Source organism: Nicotiana tabacum, chromosome 6 (genome assembly GCF_000715075.1).
Source record: "Nicotiana tabacum cultivar K326 chromosome 6, ASM71507v2, whole genome shotgun sequence".
Taxonomy (NCBI): domain Eukaryota; kingdom Viridiplantae; phylum Streptophyta; class Magnoliopsida; order Solanales; family Solanaceae; genus Nicotiana; species Nicotiana tabacum.
Window position 1 is genome coordinate 183,922,677 of NC_134085.1, and position 21,834 is coordinate 183,944,510.

At 33.8% G+C, this 21,834-nt stretch overlaps 1 long non-coding RNA gene across 1 annotated transcript; it reads right to left on the bottom strand.

The window, feature by feature from the left end:
• Positions 1-450: 450 nt before the first annotated feature.
• On the bottom strand, positions 451-2,557 carry LOC142181525 (uncharacterized). The gene is made up of 2 exons (XR_012710177.1): positions 1,777-2,557; positions 451-673 (listed from the first exon to the last, which is right to left on the bottom strand). It is a non-coding gene; the product is annotated as an uncharacterized LOC142181525 (long non-coding RNA).
• Between the last annotated feature and the right edge of the window lie 19,277 nt (positions 2,558-21,834).

Genomic DNA, 21,834 nt, shown 5'->3' on the forward strand with positions numbered 1-21,834 from the left:
GACTTCTAAAAAAATTCTTAAACCTTTACTGTGGGTCCTGCAATTTTTTTTTTATTATTATTATTATTATTTTTATTTTTATTTGACGAAGCTCGTCTCATTTATTTATTTATTTTATTTTTAAAAAAAAAAAGGAAAGTAACTACATTTCTATGTTTTTATTTTTTGTCCCTAAATAAAGAAAAATCCTGTTAAATGCATGCTAAAAAAACCGTAACTTATTTAATTAATAGATTACAACAGATGCTAATGAAAATTGTACTTGAACTTAAAAAATGGAAAAATTGTTTCGCGCCTTATTCCATAAGCTAATATTACTAAAAATGGAATTATGTATATAAAAAAACGTACAAGATTGACTAACGTTACTATAATTAACCATTTTTAACTGTGGTGAGGTTAACTAAAATTAACTAAAGATATGCTACTTATCATGATTTACCCCATTAATCTAACAAAATTGAAAGGTTCATGTTATATCAGCGCATGACCATTTATACGATTCCTTCTTTTTTCAGTTCAATTATACAAACAAAAAAAATTAAAACAGTTCACAGAGAAAAAAAAAAACAAAATAGACCAGATTGTCTCCTATCTACTTTATTGAAGCGGTTGGATTTTATTGTTGCATTTCAACTTCAAAGCTTTATTACTACAAGATTCGAATGTGTACCTGGAGTTCGAATTACAAATAGAGAGAAAAGAGGTCAGGAGTAACAATGTACACCAGTAGCACAGCAACAGAATCCCACAGCAAATAACAGCAACAAAAACCAGCAATAACCAGTGTAATAATGGTCAGAACCAAACTGGAAAACCCCGGAAAGCCTGACTAAAAATTAGTAACACTAAACGCAATCCACAGAGGCAGTAACAAAGTTCTGATTTCAGTAGTAAAGAAAAGGATCTCACTTTCAATATTTAGCTCTCAAAGACTGACTTTTAATTCTAAAAAATTAGCCTATTTCTCACTTTGAAGTTTCTGAAAATTTTTTCTTCTCTAAATTTCCAGTCCTCTTCTCTATATCAACTCCCCTTATTTATAGGCTAGAACTAAACATTATTTATTCAAAGCTTTTCACTTTCAGCCTGTATATTCCCTCCCATGTGCATCTATACACTTTTATCATTAATCTCATGCTTATTTTCTGATTTTCCATCCTTAAAGATACCAGACAGGGTGTATTCTGCACTACTAATTCCCTTTTCATTAAATAATTCATTAATTATACACTGAATATTAACTGGAAGACTACTAACACTAATCATTTTAAATCTTTTAACACCCAAAAATACCCCTGAAAATCCCCTATTATTATTGCCTTGCACTCACTCTTAGCAATATGTATTTAAACCTCTCTGATTTACAACTACACCAAATTACTACACAACTACAACCAATCCTTAAGTCAAATTCACACAAAAGATTCAAGCATCAAAACAGACTTAAGAAGTGATTCATGTTGTATTCGTCCAAACAAAGCAGTCATAAACTAACTATTCGACGAAGTTGTTCAAATCGAAGGTAGCTTATAACACACACTCAAACAAACAGAAGAAAAACCTTGACCAAATAAAAGGTCTTGAAGAAGAAGGAGAACTAACGAACAAGACAACATTTACAAAAATAAACACTTTAAACAAAGATTCAATAATCCGAAAAATAGAACGAACAAAACAAGATTACGAACAACACTTAAAACCAAAAAACCCTAACGGAAAATAAATCAAAGGAACTAAATAATCTTGAAAGAAAAATCTAAAACTTGAACGAACCTAAGTCGAACTCGGAGTTGAACTATTGGAGATCAAACGGACTGTTTTGTGGACGTTGAAAAAGGACGAAGCAGAAGCTGGACATTTGGACTGTGGCGGATTAGTATGGAGGGGCGAGGGTGTCGTGAGGAGTAGCAACGGCAACAGCTGGACAGCGGGGTTTGGTGGTGAGCTGCAGCGGCGTCGCGGCAGTGCTGCTGGACGGAAGCTGGGCAGCAGGGTCGAGGGGCAACGACGGATGAAGCAGAAGGCAGAAGCAGCTACGACGAGCAGCTGGGGACGATGGTGATGACGTGATACGGGTTGTGGTCGTCGGACTGTTTGGTTCACTGTTGTGCGCGAGGAAGCGACGAGCTATTGGTTTTTCCGGCGATGCAAGGGGTCGTTTGCTGGTTGTTACAGAGAGGTTTGGAGGTGGAGAAGACGATGGGGAAAGGACGTGAAGCAGCTACAGTGACTGATGCTCGACGGGGTGGTCGACGCGACGGAAAGCTGGTGGTCGTTTGGACGTGAAAGAGAGGACGCAATGGGCTCTCGCGTGAGGGTCTTTTTTTATCTTTGTTCAGTTCTTTCTTCATGAAGAAGAAGAAGAACGTGAATAGTGCCCTCCTCCAAAAAATTTCAAAAATCTTTTTGCTTTTTAAAATTTCTTTCACTCCTCCTTCCCGTTTCCTTCTTTTTCAATTCCCAACTCCCCCTGTCCCTTTCCTTTCTTAAAGAGTTGTTTTGCTTTTAAAATTCTTTCCTCCATTCTTTTTGTCTTTTTCCTCACCCCTTTTCACGTTATGTCCCCTCTTTTTTCCAAATTTTCAGCCTTTGTGCAATTAAAATTCTTTCCTCCATTCTTTTTGTCTTTTTCCTCCCCCCTTTTCACGTTATGTCCCCTCTTTTTTCCAAATTTTCAGCCTTTGTGCAAAGAACATGGACCCCACGTGTGTAGGGATCCAAGATATGTGTCCCCCATGCGTGGTGAGGTTCAGATTATTATGGGTTAGGTCCGAAAATTAGGCCTAAAAACGGGTAGTTTAAACTCAAATATTATTCTTTGTCCAGACCCGAGAATAAAAACACGATGTTATTTAATTAATCCTATGCAAACAAAATAACTACCAAAATAAGACTAACATTTAAAACAAAACTATTTCTTTCTGTTTTTTTAGTATTTTTTCAAGATTAAAATAGCTACAAAGCATAAATAAAACTATTTTTATCATTTTCGTTTTTTATATAAAGATAAAATATAAAGTACTATTTTTGTATTTTTCAAGATTAAAATGTCTACAAAACGTTAATAACTCTTCTTTTTTTTTTAATTTTCGTAATTATACAACGATAAAAATATAAAGCACTATTTCTATATTTTTTTAAGTTTAAAATGACTACAAAACATTAATAAAACTACATATTTTATAATTTTTGAAACTATAAAGTATAAAAAATAAGGTACTATTTTTGTATTTTTTCAAGTTTATGAGAAATACATAAGCTAAAATTTACATATATATTTTTGTAATTTTTCTTTTGCGACGAAATAAGGTAAAATAGTCAAAATAGCTATATTAGACTCAATTCAAATATTAACGTTTTGTAGCCCTCTTTTCTTTCTCTCTTTTTTTTATTTTTGATAAAACTAAAATTCTAAATTGAGCTACAAACTAAATTAACTCCAAAAATACTAATTAAACTCCTAACAAAAATTATCATACACAATTAAACACCAATTAAAACAAAATTGCATAATTTGACATTAAATGCTAACAATGCAAAATATTCCTATTTTTGTGACTTTCATTTTTTGTAAAACAAACTTAATTAAATACTAAATGAAAATGTGATATATTTTATATTTTTATTAATTAAAACAAATAAACATGCACTCATAAAAATACAAATAATTATACAAAAATACCACACAAAAATAACAAAAATTGCACACAAAGGAAAATTGTTTTATTTTGAATTTTTTGGGAGTAATTCTTTCATAGGGTAAAAATCACGTGCTTACAAGTAGCGCACAAGATCTTTGAAGTAAACCGAGTGACATTCTCGGATGATGAGTTACCGCTAGAAGGTACTGAGCATAACAAAGCACTCTATCTAACGGTAAAATGCGAAGAGTCGGTGGTTACTCGAGCATTAATTGATAACGAGTCAAGTGCCAATATCTGTCCTTTGGCCACTCTCAACAAGCTAAAGGTTGCTGATGACAGGATCCGCCAGAACAATGTCTGTGTCCGAGGTTTTGATGGAGGTGGCATTAACACAGTAGGTGATATCGTACTGGAACTAACCATTGGTCCAGTCGAGTTCACCATGGAATTTCAAGTAATAGATGTGGCAGTGTCGTACAATCTTTTGTTGGGGCGACCATGGATCCATGCAGCTAAGGCAGTACCTTCTACACTGCATCAAGTGGTCAAATTTGAATGGGATAGACAAGAGATTGTGATACACGGGGATGATGGCACACACGCCATCAGTGATGCTATTGTGCCCTTCATAGAAACCGACGATGATAAGGGCCCGTGGGTTTATCAGGTTTTTGATGCAGTCTCGGTAGACAAAATTCCTGAGGGCGAGGGCCTTCCACTTCCCAGAATCACAGCTGCAGCCTTCATGATAGTAGCAGAAATGTTGAATAATGGGTTTGTACCAGGGAAAGGTCTGGGGGTTGATCTGCAGGGAATGATCCAGCCAGTTTCCTTGCCCAAGAACCTGGAAACTTTTGGGTTGGGATTCAAACCTACCGCAGTGGATGTGAAGCGAGCCCGCAAATTGAAGAAAAGAGTTTGGGTCCTTCCTAAACCAGTCCCATGCCTGTCCAGGTCATTTGTCAAAGCAGGGTGCAGAAAGCTGCCAGTCTCGGAAGCTCTTGGACCTCTGATGGGGTCAAACGGAGATTTGAATGAAAGTTGTGGAAGAATGTTTGCCGATGTCAACATGATAGAAGCTGGAGAGGGTTCCAATAAGTTAGACATACAGTTTGTGGGTCCCAAAGTCAAGTTCAACAATTGGATGGCTACTCCTCTTCCTACTTGGAGGGAGTCTTGGTAGTTAATTCTGATTTTCCTTTTCTGTTTTCTGGATTATTCCAGGGTTGTAATCCTGATTTCTTTTTATTATATCGAATACAGTGTGAAACCTTGTTATCCCATAAATAAAACGAAAAGTTTTTTTTCCTTTATTTCTTATCTTATTTTCCATTATTTTAATCTTGTTTCTTTCATTTCTTTTTCTGAACAGTTCTTTTCATACTGGTTCTAATGACATGACATGCACAACGGATCTTCAACCTAGTCTAAAAGATCAATCTGATTCCGAGCTAACCATACAAGAGGTCGATTATGATAATGAGTCGGAATACGATGATGATGAAGCATTCGAGGAGATAAACAGGGAGTTAAGCCAGTTTGAAAAAAAATACAAACCCAACTTAAATGACACAGAAGCCATCAATTTAGGGGATACCGGCGATATCAGAGAAACTAAAATAAGCATCCGCATTGCACCAAATATCAGGGAGGAATTGATCAAAACACTTATTGAATTCAAAGATGTTTTTGCATGGTCATATGATGACATGCCGGGATTAAGCACAGATTTAGTGGTTCATAAATTGCCCACTGACCCAGCATGCCCTCCCGTCAAGCAAAAATTGAGGAAGTTCAAAACGGATATGAGTGTGAAGATTAAAGAAGAAATAACCAAGCAGCTGCAAGCAAAGGTTATTCGTGTCACTCGATATCCTGATTGGTTGGCTAATGTGGTGCCGGTACCAAAGAAAGATGGAAAGATCAGGGTGTGTGTCGATTACCGCAATCTGAATAGGGCAAGCCCTAAAGACAACTTTCCTTTACCCAACATCCATATCTTGATCGACAATTGTGCCGGACGTGAGATCGGATCTTTTGTGGATTGCTATGCTGGGTATCATCAGATTCTGATGGATGAGGAAGATGCGGAAAAGACAACCTTCATTACGCCGTGGGGAACTTATTGCTACCGGGTAATGCCATTTGGTTTGAAGAATGCTGGGGCAACGTACATGAGAGCAATGACCATTGTGTTTCATGACATGATCCACAAAGAAATTGAAGTGTACGTAGACGATGTAATCATAAAGTCCAAGCATCAGGAAAACCACGTAGCAGACCTAAGGAAGTTTTTCCAAAGACTTCGGAGGTATGATATTAAGCTCAACCCGGCCAAATGCGCATTTGGTGTTCCATCTGGGAAGCTTTTGGGATTCATTGTCAGTCGGTGAGGTATTGAACTGGATCCATCAAAAATCAAATCTATCCAAGAGTTGCCACCGCCAAAGAATAAGACAGAAGTAATGAGTTTGTTGGGAAGATTGAATTACATCAGCAGATTTATTGCTCAACTCACAGCAACCTGTGAACCTATTTTTCGGCTGTTAAAGAAGGATGCTGCAATAGGATGGACGGCGGAATGTCAGGAGGCATTCGACCAGATCAAAGAATATTTATCAAATCCACCTGTGTTGGTTCCTCCTGAGCGGGGAAGACCGTTAATTCTTTATCTAACGGTCTTGGAGAATTCTTTTGGTTGCGTGTTGGAGCAACACGACATTACAGGAAGAAAAGAGCAAGCCATCTATTATCTCAGCAAGAAGTTTACAGTATATGAGGTTAAGTACACTCAACTCGAGAAGACATGTTGCGCCCTAACCTGGGTGGCCCAGAAGTTAAAACATTATTTATCCTCATATACTACTTTTCTCATTTCCCGTCTGGATCCGTTAAAGTATATTTTCCAGAAGCCTATGCCCACAGAAAGGTTAGCAAAATGGCAAATACTACTCACGGAGTTTGACATCGTCTACGTGACGAGGACAGCCATGAAAGCCCAAGCATTGACAGATCACTTGGCTGAGAATCCGGTTGATGAAGAATATGAGCCATTGAGGACGTATTTTCCTGACGAGGAGGTAATGAATATAGATAAGTTGGACTTACCTGAGGAACCAGGTTGGAAGCTTTTCTTTGATGGAGCCGCAAACGCGAAGGGAGTTGGAATAGGAGCAGTGCTTATTTCTGAAACAGGACATCATTACCCTGTTACAGCTCAACTGCGTTTCTACTGTACCAACAACATGGCTGAGTATGAAGCATGCATTTTGGGTTTGCGATTAGCGACAGACATGGATGTCCAGGACGTCTTGGTCTTGGGGGACTCAGACCTTCTGGTGCATCAAATTCAGGGTGAATGGAAAACACGGGATTTGAAACTCATACCATATCGACAATGTTTGCACGATCTGAGCAAGCGATTTCGATCAGTGGAGTTCAGACACATCCCAAGAGTTCACAATGAGGTTGCCGATGCATTGGCCACTTTAGCATCAATGTTGCATCACCCAGACAAAATTCATGTTGACCCGTTGTACATCCAGGTTCGTGATCAGCATGCCTATTGCAACATGATAGAGGAAGAAGTGGATGGCGAGCCATGGTTTTATGACGTCAAAGAGTACCTCAGGATGGGGATATACCCGGAGCAGGCTACCGGAGACCAAAAAAGAGCCATTCGGTGATTATCAAATGGTTTCTTCCTCAGTGGAGGAGTGTTGTACAAAAGAACCCCAGATTTGGGATTGCTGAGATGTATAGATGCCAGTCAAGCCACGACAGTTATGACAGAGGTACATGCTGGAGTTTGTGGGCCACATATGAGCGGATATGTATTGGTGAAGAAGATTCTTCGAGCAGGGTATTATTGGCTCACTATGGAGCATGATTGTATCAATTTCGTGCGGAAATGCCATCAATGTCAAATACACGTCGATCTGATTCATTCTCCACCAACGAAATTGCACACAATGTCAGCACCATGGCCATTTGTGGCATGGGGGATGGATGTCATTGGGCCTATTGAGCCGGCAGCTTCGAACGGTCACAGGTTCATTCTGGTGGCCATCCACTATTTTACTAAGTGGGTTGAAGCCAAAACTTTCAAGTCAGTAACCAAGAAGGCAGTAGTGGATTTTGTCCATTCCCATATCATCTGTAGATTTGGGATCCCGAAAGTGATAATCACGGACAATGGCGCTAATCTTAACAGCAATTTGATGAGAGAAGTATGTGAACAGTTTAAGATTACACACCGTAATTCCACACCTTATCGTCCCAAGGCAAATGGAGCTGTTGAAGTGGCCAACAAGAACATCAAGAAGATACTGAGAAAGATGATAGAAGGATCCAGACAATGGCATGAAAAATTACCAATTGCATTGTTGGGTTATCGCACTACCGTCCGGACCTCAGTAGGTGCAACCCCTTATTTGTTGGTATATGGAACTGAAGCAGTAATACCGGCGGAAGTGGAAATTCCATCCCTTCGGATTGTCGCCGAGGCTGAGATTGATGATGATGAGTGGGTCAAAACCCGTTTAAAACAGTTGAGCTTGATTGATGAAAAGAGATTGGCAGCTGTATGTCATGGCCAGTTATATCAAAGGAGAATGACAAGAGCCTACAACAAGAGGGTGCGCCCCAGAAAATTTGAAGTGGGGCAACAAGTGTTGAAACGAATCCTGCCACACCAAGCAGAAGCAAAGGGCAAGTTCGCCCCGAATTGGCAAGGACCATTCATTGTAACCAGAGTGTTATCCAATGGCGCTTTATGTTTAACAGATATCGAAGGGAAATGCGTCGACATGGCTATCAATTCCGACGCAGTTAAAAGATATTATGTATGATCTCTTTTGATTGTAATTGTCATTTGTTTGTGGTTGGCATTTATTTGAGAATGAAATGACAGAGGCAATTCTTTCTTCTATCCAAACACCTTAACCTTTGCTTACCCTTTTGAGCCTTATTTGTTCTTTCATATCCCTCTTTTGGAGTCAGTAATTAAAATAAAAGATAAAAAGAAGGAAAAACAATAATAAAGACAAAAGAAAATCACAAGAAAAACAAAGGAAGTGGGAACTACGTTTGACCTGATTCCTCAAAGAAGGATACGTAGGCGCCTCGCGGCTCAGTCATAGTGTAACAAAAATAATAAGAATCCCCAAGCAAGAAAAACTGGGGCAGAAGTTGTGTTTATAATTTTGGGAAAGAAAGTTTGATTCCAAGAGCTGTAATGTTTTACCCGTCAAAATTATTTTGAGCTTTTTGATAGCCTTTTCTTTTAACCCCACAAAAAAATCCCTATTGATGTCCAATAAAGACCTCCCGATCAGTATCCGAGAAGTGCCAAGTTCATGCACATGGAAGTTAGGAACAACCCTCTGATCCCCAGCAGAGAAGAGGATCATAAACTAGAAATGAATTGATAGCCGAAAGAATCCCCCAACAAAGAGCGTCGTATCGACACGCTCCAATCCCCAGCTGAAAAATAAAACAAAATGAGAGAGTCTTATTGGTGAAAACCTTCACAGGCACCATGGAGCGACGGGAGTTGAGAGAAATGAGAGAGTCTTATTAGTGAAAACCCCTCGAAGGGCACTATGAGGCGACAAGGCGAGGTTGGCGGAAAAGGTCCACCTTTGGAAAAAGTTGAGTATTCATTTATCCCCAGCGAGATGAGCTCATCCGAAAGATTGATTGATACAAATAGACTGGGTTGATCGATCCGGAATGTACGACATGATCGTTGGGATTGGTTATATCATTCAGGTAAGTTCTTTTCTTTTCTTTTTCCCCAGCGTTTGTTCAGAAAGACTTCTTTTTCTATCTTTAAAATTATCACTCTTTCATTTCTTAGTTTAAAAGATTTCATTTCCCCAGTAGTTTATTTTTGAAAAGGATTTTCAGAGTTTACTACCAATTGCCAAAATGGTGCAAGGCGAAATGCGAAAAGGACAAGCCAAAGATAAGGCGACAAAATGAAAGGAAGTTTGTCGCAAGACCAAATGATGAATGGGGCTAGATCCTAAGAGGCCCAAATTTCCAAGGGAAGTTATGGATGAAATTCCAAGATGATCCTCAACAGATTTGCGAGATATAAGGATAACTCCGACAGATTCTCGACCAAGCTCCACAATGGTCAGACGACACTGAGTGGGGAAGGAAGAGAAATGACAACCATCCCCAGTAGGAATATCAGCCCTAGCAATCAATATTCTCCCCAGCAAGTTTTATAGCGATACAGGGAAAGGAAAAGGGAAAAACCATCCTCAGTAGAAGTGGCACGACCACTCGCCCCCATTTTAAACTAATGAATTTTTCTTTGATTTGAAACAGGGAAAAGAAATGTTATTGACCGCAGGAAGACAGGGTCATAGAGAAGATTATCAAACTGGGGCAGAAAATTTTCTCTCATTACGAAAATTTTCTTAAAATTAGATAGTCATTTGGGAAAGAAAGAAGATAACACAAGTTTTGAAGGAAGAAAAATTCCCCAGCAGTATACGAGAAGGGAGATACAAGTTTTAAGAGAAAAGCAATCTTGGAAGAAGCAAGATAATCAGTATCATCCCCACCATTGTTAAAAGGAGAAAGATAATTCCCCAGCAGTGTTATTCCCGGCAGGTTTCAGGGAAGTGAAAGCACCAGCTTTAAAGGAAATAGTCTTTAAAGGAGGGAAAATGACACATTGATGAAATAAAATATCGGTGTTATCCCCAGCAATTTTCAGAGGAATAAAACACCAATTTTGAAGGAAGTTATTGAAGTCAGGAGCCCGCCTGGAGAATGGAGGTGTTATTTTTAAGGAAGTTGAAGAAGTCAGGAGCCCGCCTGAAGAATGGAGGTGATTAAATTTAAGAAGTTATTGAAGTCAGGAGCCCGCCTGGAGAACGGAGGTTGTTATATTTTTAAATTTGAAGAAGTCAGAAGCCCGCCTGGAGAATGGAGGTTGAATTATTTTTAAGGAAGTTAAAGAAGTCAGGAGCCCGCCTGGAGAATGGAGGTGATTAAATTTAAGAAGTTATTGAAGTCAGGAGCCCGCCTGGAGAACGGAGGTTGTTATATTTTTAAATTTGAAGAAGTCAGGAGCTCGCCTGGAGAATGGAGGTGTTAAAATTTTGAGAAAGTTGAAGAAGTCAGGAGCCCGCCTGGAGAATGGAGGTGTTATTTTTAAGGAAATTGAAGAAGTCAGGAGCCCGCCTGGAGAATGGAGGTGTTATTTTTAACGATTGAAGAAGTCAGGAGCCAGCCTGGAGAATGGAGGTGTTAAAATTTTGAGAAAGTTGAAGAAGTCAGGAGCCCGCCTGGAGAATGGAGGTGATAAAATGCAAGAATTTAAAAAAGTCAGGAGCCCACCTGGAGAATAGAGGTGATAGAATTTAAGAAGTTGTTGAAGTCAGGAGCCCGCCTGGAGAACGGAGGTTGATATATTTTAAGTTGAAGAAGTCAGGAGCCCGCCTGGAGAATGGAGGTGTATAAAATTTTAAGGAATTGAAGAAGTCAGGAGCCCGCCTGGAGAACGGAGGTGATAAAATTAAAGAAGTTATTGAAGTCAGGAGCCCGCCTGGAGAACGGAGGTTGTTATATTTTTAAAGTTGTTGAAGTCAGGAGCCCGCCTGGAGAATTGAGGTTGTGTCATCTTTCAAAAATTAAGATTGAAGTCAGGAGCCTGCCTGCAGAACAGAGGAACGCATTTCCAGATCAAACAGAGAAATCAGTAATGAGGAAGGATACAACAAAAATCCCCAGCATAACACGCTTTAATGAAGGAAGTAGTGTCCCCAGCAGACACAACGGAATAATAAAACTTATGTTCAAGAAGGAAAAAGGCCAGTGTCATCCCAGCAGTTTTCGAAAGAAAGGCACCAGAGGAAACACAAGCCGACAAGAAAGCAAGGCAACCAGAGCAAGGGGAAGACAGATAAGATTCTGTAATTTCTAGCTTAGTCTAGCTTCCTATTTTCTTTTAAAGCATGGTGTAATAAGGAGGTCAACAAACAGTAAAAGTAGCATGCAACAGCAGTAACATTGCAGTCCCATGGTAGTCCCAGCTACCAAAACTTCCTGAACTACACTGACCTGATTCCTGTTCAGCCCAGGATATGTAGGAAACCTCTTAAGCAAAGGTTCGGTCAAATATTTTTCAAAAAATGCTTCACACGGAGTACTCGGATGAGCAAAAATCGCTCACTTTATCTTTGCACGAAAACCCTTCGTGTCTTCGGGCAAAGAGGGGCAGCTGTAATCACGTGATTTTTGCCCTATATGAGAATTACTCCAAAAAAAAAAAATAAAAAAAAAATGATTTTCCTTGGTGTGCAATTTTGAGAATTTTTGTGACATTTTTGGATAATTATTTGTATTTGTTTGTGCATGTTTATTTGTTAAATTAATAAAAAATACAAAAATATGTCGCATTTTTGCATATAGAATTTAATTCTATAATTATTACTAATTAAGTTTGTTTTACAAAAATTTGAAAATTACAAAAATAGGCATCTTTTGCATTTTTAGCATTTAATGTCCAATTGTACAATTTTATGCTTAATTATTACTTAATTATGCGTTAATTGTTATTGGGAATTAATTTGCACTTTTATAACTTAATTTAGTTCTTAATAATAATTTAAGTATTTTTATAATTTAGTTCTAGAAAAATAAAAGAAGAAAAAGAGCAAAAATACAAAGAAAAATCGGATTGGGCCACTTCTTCAAATTTCAACCCCAGGCCCAAACAATTGTCCAACCTTCCCCACGACCCGGTCCATTTCAAACCGAGTCGACCCGGTCCATAACCCAAATACCCCCAAAGACCCAACACCCCCTATCTTACATTTTCACAAAAAAAAAACTAAAAAACCCTAAAAACCAAAACCTAAAAACTACCCTCCCCCCCCCTCTCTTACCTTCTTCTTCTTCAAACCTCCAACTCCTCTCCTATGGCTGCCCTTCCCCTCACCCAACGACCACCCCCTCCAGCCCTTCCCCCTCACCCCGTCACACTCACACACACACGCACCAACAACTCCATAGCTGCCCTCCTCCATCGAGCTTCGTCATCGTCCAGTTTGAGCTCATCCATGGCTTCCCCTACTGCATCGTCTGCTCCTTCTTGCTGCGTTCCAGCTGCTTCTGCTTCGTGCTGCGTCAAGCTTCTTCTGCTTCTTGCTGCGTCGAGCTGCTTCAGTTGTCGTTGCTGCGCTGCTACTGCTGCTGCCGTTGCTGCGCCGCTGCTGCTGCTGCCATTCCAGTTGCGCTGCTGCTGCTGCCGTTCCAGCTGCTTCTGCTTCTTGCTGCGTTCTTCTTCATCTTTCACCTCGACTGATGCTTGTTGCTTCGTCGTCTTCAAGTCCGTTTATGTCCAAGTTTCGTTGGTTTCGTTTAGAGTTCGTTCGATGTTCGTCGTTGGTCATTTACGGTTAGTTGTTCTAAGTTTTATTTCGTCCATAATTTGTTTGATATTTTCAGATTTTGAATTATCATAAGTTTGCTTTATTTTTCTTATTTATTTTTAGATAAAAATTGTTAGTTTAATTATATTGTTGTTAGATTTAAGTTGAAGATTCAATTTAATTATTTTTCAGTTTGTTTTATTAATTTTAAGAGGATTTAATTTTAATATAGAAAGGTGTTAGTTTAAATCGTTTAAATCCGTTGTTTGTTGTTAATATAGATTTAATTCGTATTCATTTTTTGAAAGTTCGTTTTTAATTCAGTGATTTAATGTGAAGTTATGTTTTGGTTTTAATTTTTGGATCATGTATCTTTGTTATAATTTTTGTTGGATTTAATTAAGAAAGATTAATTGATTATTTGAAGATTAGTGATTTGAATATGTTTATTTGTTTTGTTTAAACTTAATTCGAGTTTAATTCGAATTTGAATAAAACTTGTTTGTTATTGTTGATGAATCTTTTCATTTATGTCCATACTTTGTTTGATTGTTCTTGAATCCGAAATTAGTATAAGTTTGATCTTCTTGTTTGTTGATTATCATTTTTGATTATTTCTTCAGTTTGCTTCATGATTTTGTTTAGTTTTAATATAGGAATTGTTGGTTGTAAAGTTGTTAGATTTTAAGTTCAAATGATTATTGAATTTAGAAATCTGAATATATTTGTTTGTTGTTGTTGTTGAATCTGAAAGTAGGGTTGTTTGTTGTTAAAGATGTTGTTCAATCAAGATAATTTTAGTTGTTTCTTTGTTGTTCATCATTTAGTTTGAATTTTTGTTGAACATTGTTAGAAATTGATCATATTGGCTATATTTTGGTTAAGATTGATTAGGTGAATTGGTTATAGCTGATGGGTTAGTTTGGTAATTTGCAGTACGTTCAGGGGTAAAATGGTAATTGCAATAAGGTCGGAGGGGTAGTTTGGGAATTGAACATTTTGAATAATTCTTTATGTTAAGCATGGGGGACAAAAGGTAATGGGGTGTAGGTGATATAATTGCTTAATATAATGGGGGACAAGACATAATGTAGTGGAGGGGAATATGATAATTGTTTATGATAAGCATGGGGGACAAGATGTAATGGGATGGGGTTGATATATTTGTTTAATTTAGTGGGATTAAAATGGGGATGAGTGGGAAGATAATGGGTTTGGTAGGAGAAAATGGTTGTTTTATTAATTAATTAAAGGGTTTGGGATGTGATATATATAGGAGACTTGATCAGATTTTAAAAGAGGACAGACAGACATATAGAGAGAGAAAAAAAAGAGCTGAATATTTAAGAGAGAAAGAAAATTCCGAAAAAATATTAAAACTTTCAAGAAAAAAAATACAAATAAAAAAGGAGCTGGAAATTAGAAGAGAGAGTAGTACACACCTGATAAATATTCTGATATACGGGTTTAGAGAAGAAGGGTTAAACATTAATTAGCCTTTCAAAATCTGAAAATTCCCTTGGATTCTGCCCGTTGTTTGTTGTTGGTGTTTCTGGATTTTATTTTGATTTTCAAATCTGTCACTGGGATTTCCGTTGACTGGATTGCTGGTTATTATTGTTGTTGCCGTGTTACGTACTACGTGGCTGACTTTCTTCTTCTTATATTGACAATACCAGGTACACAACTGCAATTTTGGCCTTTCTGTAAGCTGAAAATGAAGAATGGAAGTTTAAATTTTTTATTTAGTTTTTTTTATTAATTGCATTTAGGTTATTTCATGTATTATTATTCTGTAAATCGCCGTTGTTTTGCATAATTAGGCATATTGTAGCGATGTATTAAATAATGCTTTGCTTTAACCTGATTATTAGGTAGTATATATTTAAGCATGTTCATTACTGTTTAAACTGTCAAATAATTAAAATAGAAGAAAATAACGTAAAAATGGCTTTATTAAATCAGTTTGGCAAAATTGATTAAGTTCCTTATTCATAAGGGTTTTAGTATCGCCAACGTTAAGTTAATCGGAATCATGTAGCTAAATTCAGTTAAAACATGAATTAATTTTGCGAATCAAATATTAGGACAGGATTTGAATTAAAACAAGGTTAGTTAAAGTTAAATTATTTAATTTTTAGAAATACGGTTTAGTAATCAAGATTATTTTTTATTTTCTGTATTTGTAAATAATTAATTTTAATAGCTCAAGTCATCTAACAATATGATTTTTAATCCGACTATGGGATAATTAGTTTTTTTTTTTTTTAAAAAAAATAATTATTTGACAATTCTATGTTGTATTTATAATTATAATTTTATTACTTTCTGTTAATATTTGTTTTCTCTTCTATTTAATATGTTATTTTTAAGAATGTAGAGATTGATTTTATATTTATAGACAAACTTAGTAATAATAAAAATGTAGTCATTAAAGGATATTCTTAAAATAAGGAAGGATTTCGCTAAAAATAAATAGATGTAAACAATACAAAAATTTGCAGGATTCTCCAATCTCATTTATTTATTTAATTATTTTAAAAAAAAACTTAGAATTTGGGATGGACTGTTTAGTGAATTTCATTTCCTTCCCCAAAGATAATAACGCGCTAGACTCTTTAGGCGCGATTTAATTAATTTTACCTTCTTAAACTCGGATGCGCATTTCATGCGACCCAAATCTAAATCCTAAAACATTGAATAAAAATGTGTTCCGGATTGCGGGTGCATTTCATGTGACGTAATCCAAAGACATGTTTTAACGATGTTCACATTTTTTTTAAAAAAAAATATAATAATAAAAGCGGTAAAGAGTTAAAACTTGCACATAAGTTCATATTTGTATAAAAATCAGATAATCAAGCCGAATATGACAGTTGAGCGACCGTGCTAGAACCACGGAATTCGGGAATGCATAACACCTTTTCCCGGGTTAACAGAATTCCTTATCCGGATTTCTGGTACGCAGACTGTAATATGGAGTCATTCTTTTCCTCGATTCAGGATTAAAATTGGTGACTTGGGACACCCTAAATCTCCCAAGTGGCGACTCTGAAATAAATAAATAAATCCCGTTTCGATCGTCCTTTAATTGGAAAAAACTCCTACGCCCCTCGCGGGGGGCGGAAAAAGGAGGTGTGACAGCTGTAATCCCATGTTTCATGCTATGAATTCAGTCAAATACACTCTAATACAACTAGTATCAGTACCCGCGCGATGCGCGAACAAATCATTTCAAATTGCGGTATAGGTTGTTTAAATCATGTACAAATAACCTTAAAATATAAACCTCTCAGATAAAAATTATATAACATGAGAATTTAATTATGAAACATGATATGAAATTATTGTTCAAATCTCGTAGTGAACAATCAATCTTTTTAATATATAATTGTAGCAACCTAACCCCTTGATTTTGGTACTTGTATTTCATTCCGTTATCGATATTAAAGAATGCTAAACATGCCATATTGTGATTTATCTTGTTCGAGCACATTAGATCATATTATCTTAACAAAATTCTTATTATCACTTTATTTTTATCTCGAAGTCAAATATATCTTATTCATCACATCACTTTTACATAAATTCTTTTTTTTTCTTTTCTTATAGTTATTGTATTATTTAATATTTAATTTTATTATACTATCATATAATTTTTTATTAGCTTATAATTAAATTAATGTCTTGCCTTTTATCCTTCTAATAGTATTTAATAAAAATAAATATTTTAATCTTGAAATTTGGTATATTTTTATGCTTTTATCCTCTTATTCATAATATTTTAATCATTTAAATTTATTAGTAATATTTTTAAATATAATTTTATTATTTATTTATCTATTTTTAAATTAATTTAAAGTATAAGTATCCTCACACTACCTCTATTTTTTTTATGTACATTCTCTTCCCTACTACAAATGTTAATTAGCTTTTTTATTAATGTTTTACCTAGAGCCAAAATAATGGCATATTTTGTTTTAAATTGTAACTTTTAATTAGTCTAAAATATTAATACATAAGTTATTTGATTTTCATTTTCCAAATGTATTGAGTTCTCTTATAATTAATTTTGTATTAGATGCAGTTAAGTTTTCTTTCTTTTTTAGCTATAAGATACAATTTAATTTTTAATTTTCATTAGTAAGATTACCAATATTAGAAATTTATTTTGTATTTTTAAAATTTATTTAATCATAGAAAAAAATTTCTTAATTGTTTGAATACATTATTTTTAAATATTGTAGTAATATTTTTACTGTCATTTTAGTGCTTTACATAATATTTTTAAAAATAAAAACAAATCTCATCTCAAATTCAAATAATTCTTATCATTCTATTTTCTAAAATGGACCGCATTTTTAAAAAATTATGCTATGCATTCAAACTCAAACTAACACACTCGATTCAAATATTAATCATAGAAAAATATTTTCTTAATTATTTGAACATATTATATCTTTGTATAATATTTTCACTATCATTTTATTTCTTTTCATAATTTTCTTTCTTTTTTAGTTTTAAGATGCAAATTTAATTTTTTTAAAATTACCTATATTAGAAATTTATTTTGTAATTGAAATTTTTTATTTTTTATTATTGTTTTATTTTTCATAAGTAAGACTTCAATTTCGTGGTATTATCCATAATTTGAGCATTCGCGTCATAGTTTTTAGAACTTTCTAATCTCAAATTCAAATAGTCTTTTCTTTTAATTTCTAATAGTAAATTTCTAATAATTTTACATAATTTTGCTATTTTTTAATCTAATATATAGTCTTATTACATTTTATGTGACTTTTCATTAACTTGTAAATTTATTTAATATCATTATCAACTACTTTTCTTTAATAATATAAGATAAATATATAATTTTTTTAATTATGAAATAAATATTTATTTTATTTTAAAAACATTGCTCGAAAAAATTAAATTATTTAAAATTGAATAATATTTTTAAGTATTGTATATTTATTTTATTTTATTTTCTAAACTTATGATTTATAAATGTCCTTACATTATCTCTAATTTATTTTTTATTGTTCAATTTTTTAGTTATTGATTTTAACTGTTAGACTTGAGTTATGTGGACTTATATTATGACTTTTCTTAGTATAATATAAAAAACTTTCTCATCTCAAATTTAAATAAGTTTTACCCTTTTTCCTATGATAAAAAATCTGAATTTTTATTTTTTCTCTATTTATTCTTTATTTTTTTTACTTTATATTATTCGATACCTAATATTATTACATTATCATGTGAATTTTTATTAGCCTGTTTGAATTTAATATCTATTTTTACCACACTCATTATAATATAATATAGGTGAAAATTTAAAAACTTTCTCATCTCAAATTCAAATAAATTTTTTTCTTAATTAGACCATATTTTCAAAAAATTATGTTATGCTTTCAAATTTAAACTAACTGAACTTAATTCAAATATAATCATAGAAAAATATTTTCTTAATTGTTCGAACACATTATATCTAAATGTTGTAGTAATATTTACGTATAAAATATTCGTTTGTACGATTTATCAATATTAATATGAATTTATTATTCTTGTTATTAAAATATCTTTTGTTGATTATTTAATTTTTCTCTTACCTTATAAATAATTTGTATATTTTATGTAAGATCTTATGTTGCTGCTTGAAATTATTTAATTTTTAAACTCAATAAATTCTTAATATCTTAAGAAGTGAATTTTAGTTTTATTTTATATTTTAACTTACTCCAAAGTATAAATAGTTATAGGTTATCTCAATTTACGTCTTTATATATTTTTAGTTTTTTCTATTATAGTTTTTAATTATTTTTTCACCTCCATATTTCTAGCTAATATAGAAAAAAATCTATGAGTAGATCAATATATAAATATAAATATAGATATAGATATAGATACAAATATACATATAAATTTAATTATAGATATATAGATTAGATTTGTCTAAGATCTATTTAGATTATGTATAAGATTCATTAAACTACTTCCATTAATTATGTTTCTATATATAATTTCTAATTATTAATGTTGTCCTAAAATTGCCAAGTGGCTTCATTTTAGCTTACCACTTGGCTTAACCACAATGCATACTACTCTCCTTTTAATATAATATAGATAATTGATTAGTTGGACTTCCCTGAATTTATGCCTATTTTTGTTACTGTATTCATGAATACAATAGCTTAAATACATTTAATACATTTTATAACAACAGAAAATGTATTTACAGTCCGTAATATAGCAAATGATATCTATAGATAGCTAATTACTACTAAAAGATAGTGTTTTATGAAAATTTCTCAAATAAATACCACCTTAAATAGTGGCTACCCCACGCTATTTCTACTCATGTTTACGAAGGGAGGCCCGATATATTTTATCGGCCCGGCAAATTGGACTTCAGTCAGTAATATAGCCGGCGACATATGAATGTACTGCAAAATAAGGACTTGGACTTGATCAGAATGCTACAGAGATCCTATTACTGGACCAGACTAATATCAAGCCTCTAGTTTAACCCGTTATGGCCCATCACAAATCTTATCTAAAGCTGGACCTGTTGCATACAAACTCGTGGAAATGACACCAGGTAGCCACTTTTAAATATTTTATTTAAAATATATCCATAGTTTACAATATATTTAATGATTAGTCAATTTCGCTCAAACTTTAGGATACGACGTCCTAGAGTTTAAATTTGAAAATTCAAACTTCAGAACATCGTGTCCTAAAGTTCAAAAATCGTGTCCTAAAGTTTGAAACTTATGTCCTGAATTTTAAATTAGTAGTTCAGAAATTCAAGACACTTAGTTCTGAATGTCAAATTAGCAGCTCAAAAATTTAGGATGAAAATTCAGAATACTTAGTCCTAATGTTTGAAGAATTAGCTAATCTTTAAATATTTGCAAATTATGAATATATTTTAAATAACAGATTTAAAAGTGGCTATTGCTGCACTTCGCCTCACAAACTCTCTCTCATACATATAAAAGTATTAGTTCAATGGCCTAAAATCAAGAAAGTTGTCTACTTATGTTAGCAGCTATCGTGAAGCTTGATTGTATACAATTTAGCTCACCTGTGACCATTTACATCATCTATCAACATATTACTATTCTATATTGCTCACCCTGTTTCTTGTATTGAACCATAAGTCCTTATATCACAGCATTTAGGGCGGGCATTTATCGGGTAAAACCGATAACTCGAACCGTTAATTATTTATTGGGTTATCGGTATCAGGTTATTGGATTAACGATTCGGTAACGGTTTAATTTTTTTTATTATTATTGGGTTATCGGCTCGGTCCTCTGTTTGTCAATTTTATTAATGGGTTAACCGATAACCCAATAAGAATTAATAAAATTATGACTTTACCCTTAAGTATATATATATGCTAGGGCTTCAGTTTATTTTTTCCTACTCGTTCTCAGCCGAACTCTTCAGTTGCTTCATCTTCATAAACCTTACTAGTTACTCCTAGCGTAAGTCTTTAGTTTTATACATTAGGCTTTTAATTTCTATAACAAAATTCATCTTCATTTTGGTATTTTTGACTGTTAATGATTTTTTTATATTTTTATTTTTGTTTCTTAATTTTGTGAGCTCACGTTGTGCTACCTATACCTACTACCAGTTTCTCTTCGCACTTATTAATTCTTAATCGACAATCTTTGTGAGTTTCGGGTAGATTTTTGAATATTATTTTTCTGTACAGTACGCCGAGCTTTGACAATAGGACAACATTTTCTTGTCTTCTAGGTATTTTTTTATTTCTGTGTTAGTATTTCCCATGCACAGATCAAGGTTTTGCTCTATGGTTTTTTTTCCAGGTTAGGCATTTGACAAACAACATCCAGTTTATTTGGGGAAGCCTATAAGGATTAAGTAGTTGTTGTCTTATTAACTTGAATTTGAACTGTTAGTACTATATGTATGGACTTGTTAATTTTAAGGTGAAATTGCTACTACTTTGTATTATTATTAATGTATTTGAACAACTGTTGTTGAAGAATTAGTACTATTCCATTTGTGGCCACTGAGCAGGACGCATAAATGAGTAGTATACTATATGTGAATTCTTCTCTTTTTTGCTTAACTCCAGTGAATTATCTTCTCTTTTTTGCTTAACTCTAGATTGAGTTATCTTATCGGATAAACCGATAATCGAACCGATAATGATCGATAACTGATAACTGATATCTTATCGGTTCGGTTATCGATTTATTAAATTTGTAAACTGATAACCGATATGCTAAACCGATAATATTCATAACCGAACCGATCCATTGTTAAACAATAACAACGTGCAATATATTTTGAATTTATAGATAAAGTTCTAAAATTTAAATTTAAATTAAATCTATATATATATATATATATTAAAGCAAGAAAGTTACCATATATAATTGACATTATGGTTAAGCCAAGTGGCAAGCTAATAAATGTCAATAGTATATGGTAACTTTATTCTATATTTGACTATTTTATTTAAATACAAATATTGAATTAAAAGATAATTTTGAATTTATAGATAAAGTTCTAAAATTCGAATTATATTAAAAACAAAATTTATCTTTTTTTTATCATGTTATCATACTTAATTCGGTTAATGATCATATGCAATCATGTTAGGAACTTTTGTTATTTTTTATAATTATTTAAATACTACTTCGCCTCTAGCAAAAAAAAAACTACTCCATATAACTATAAACTCTTTCACATTTAAAATCTTATAAGTATAGTTCTTTGAAACACTGTAGCCATATTTGAATAAAATG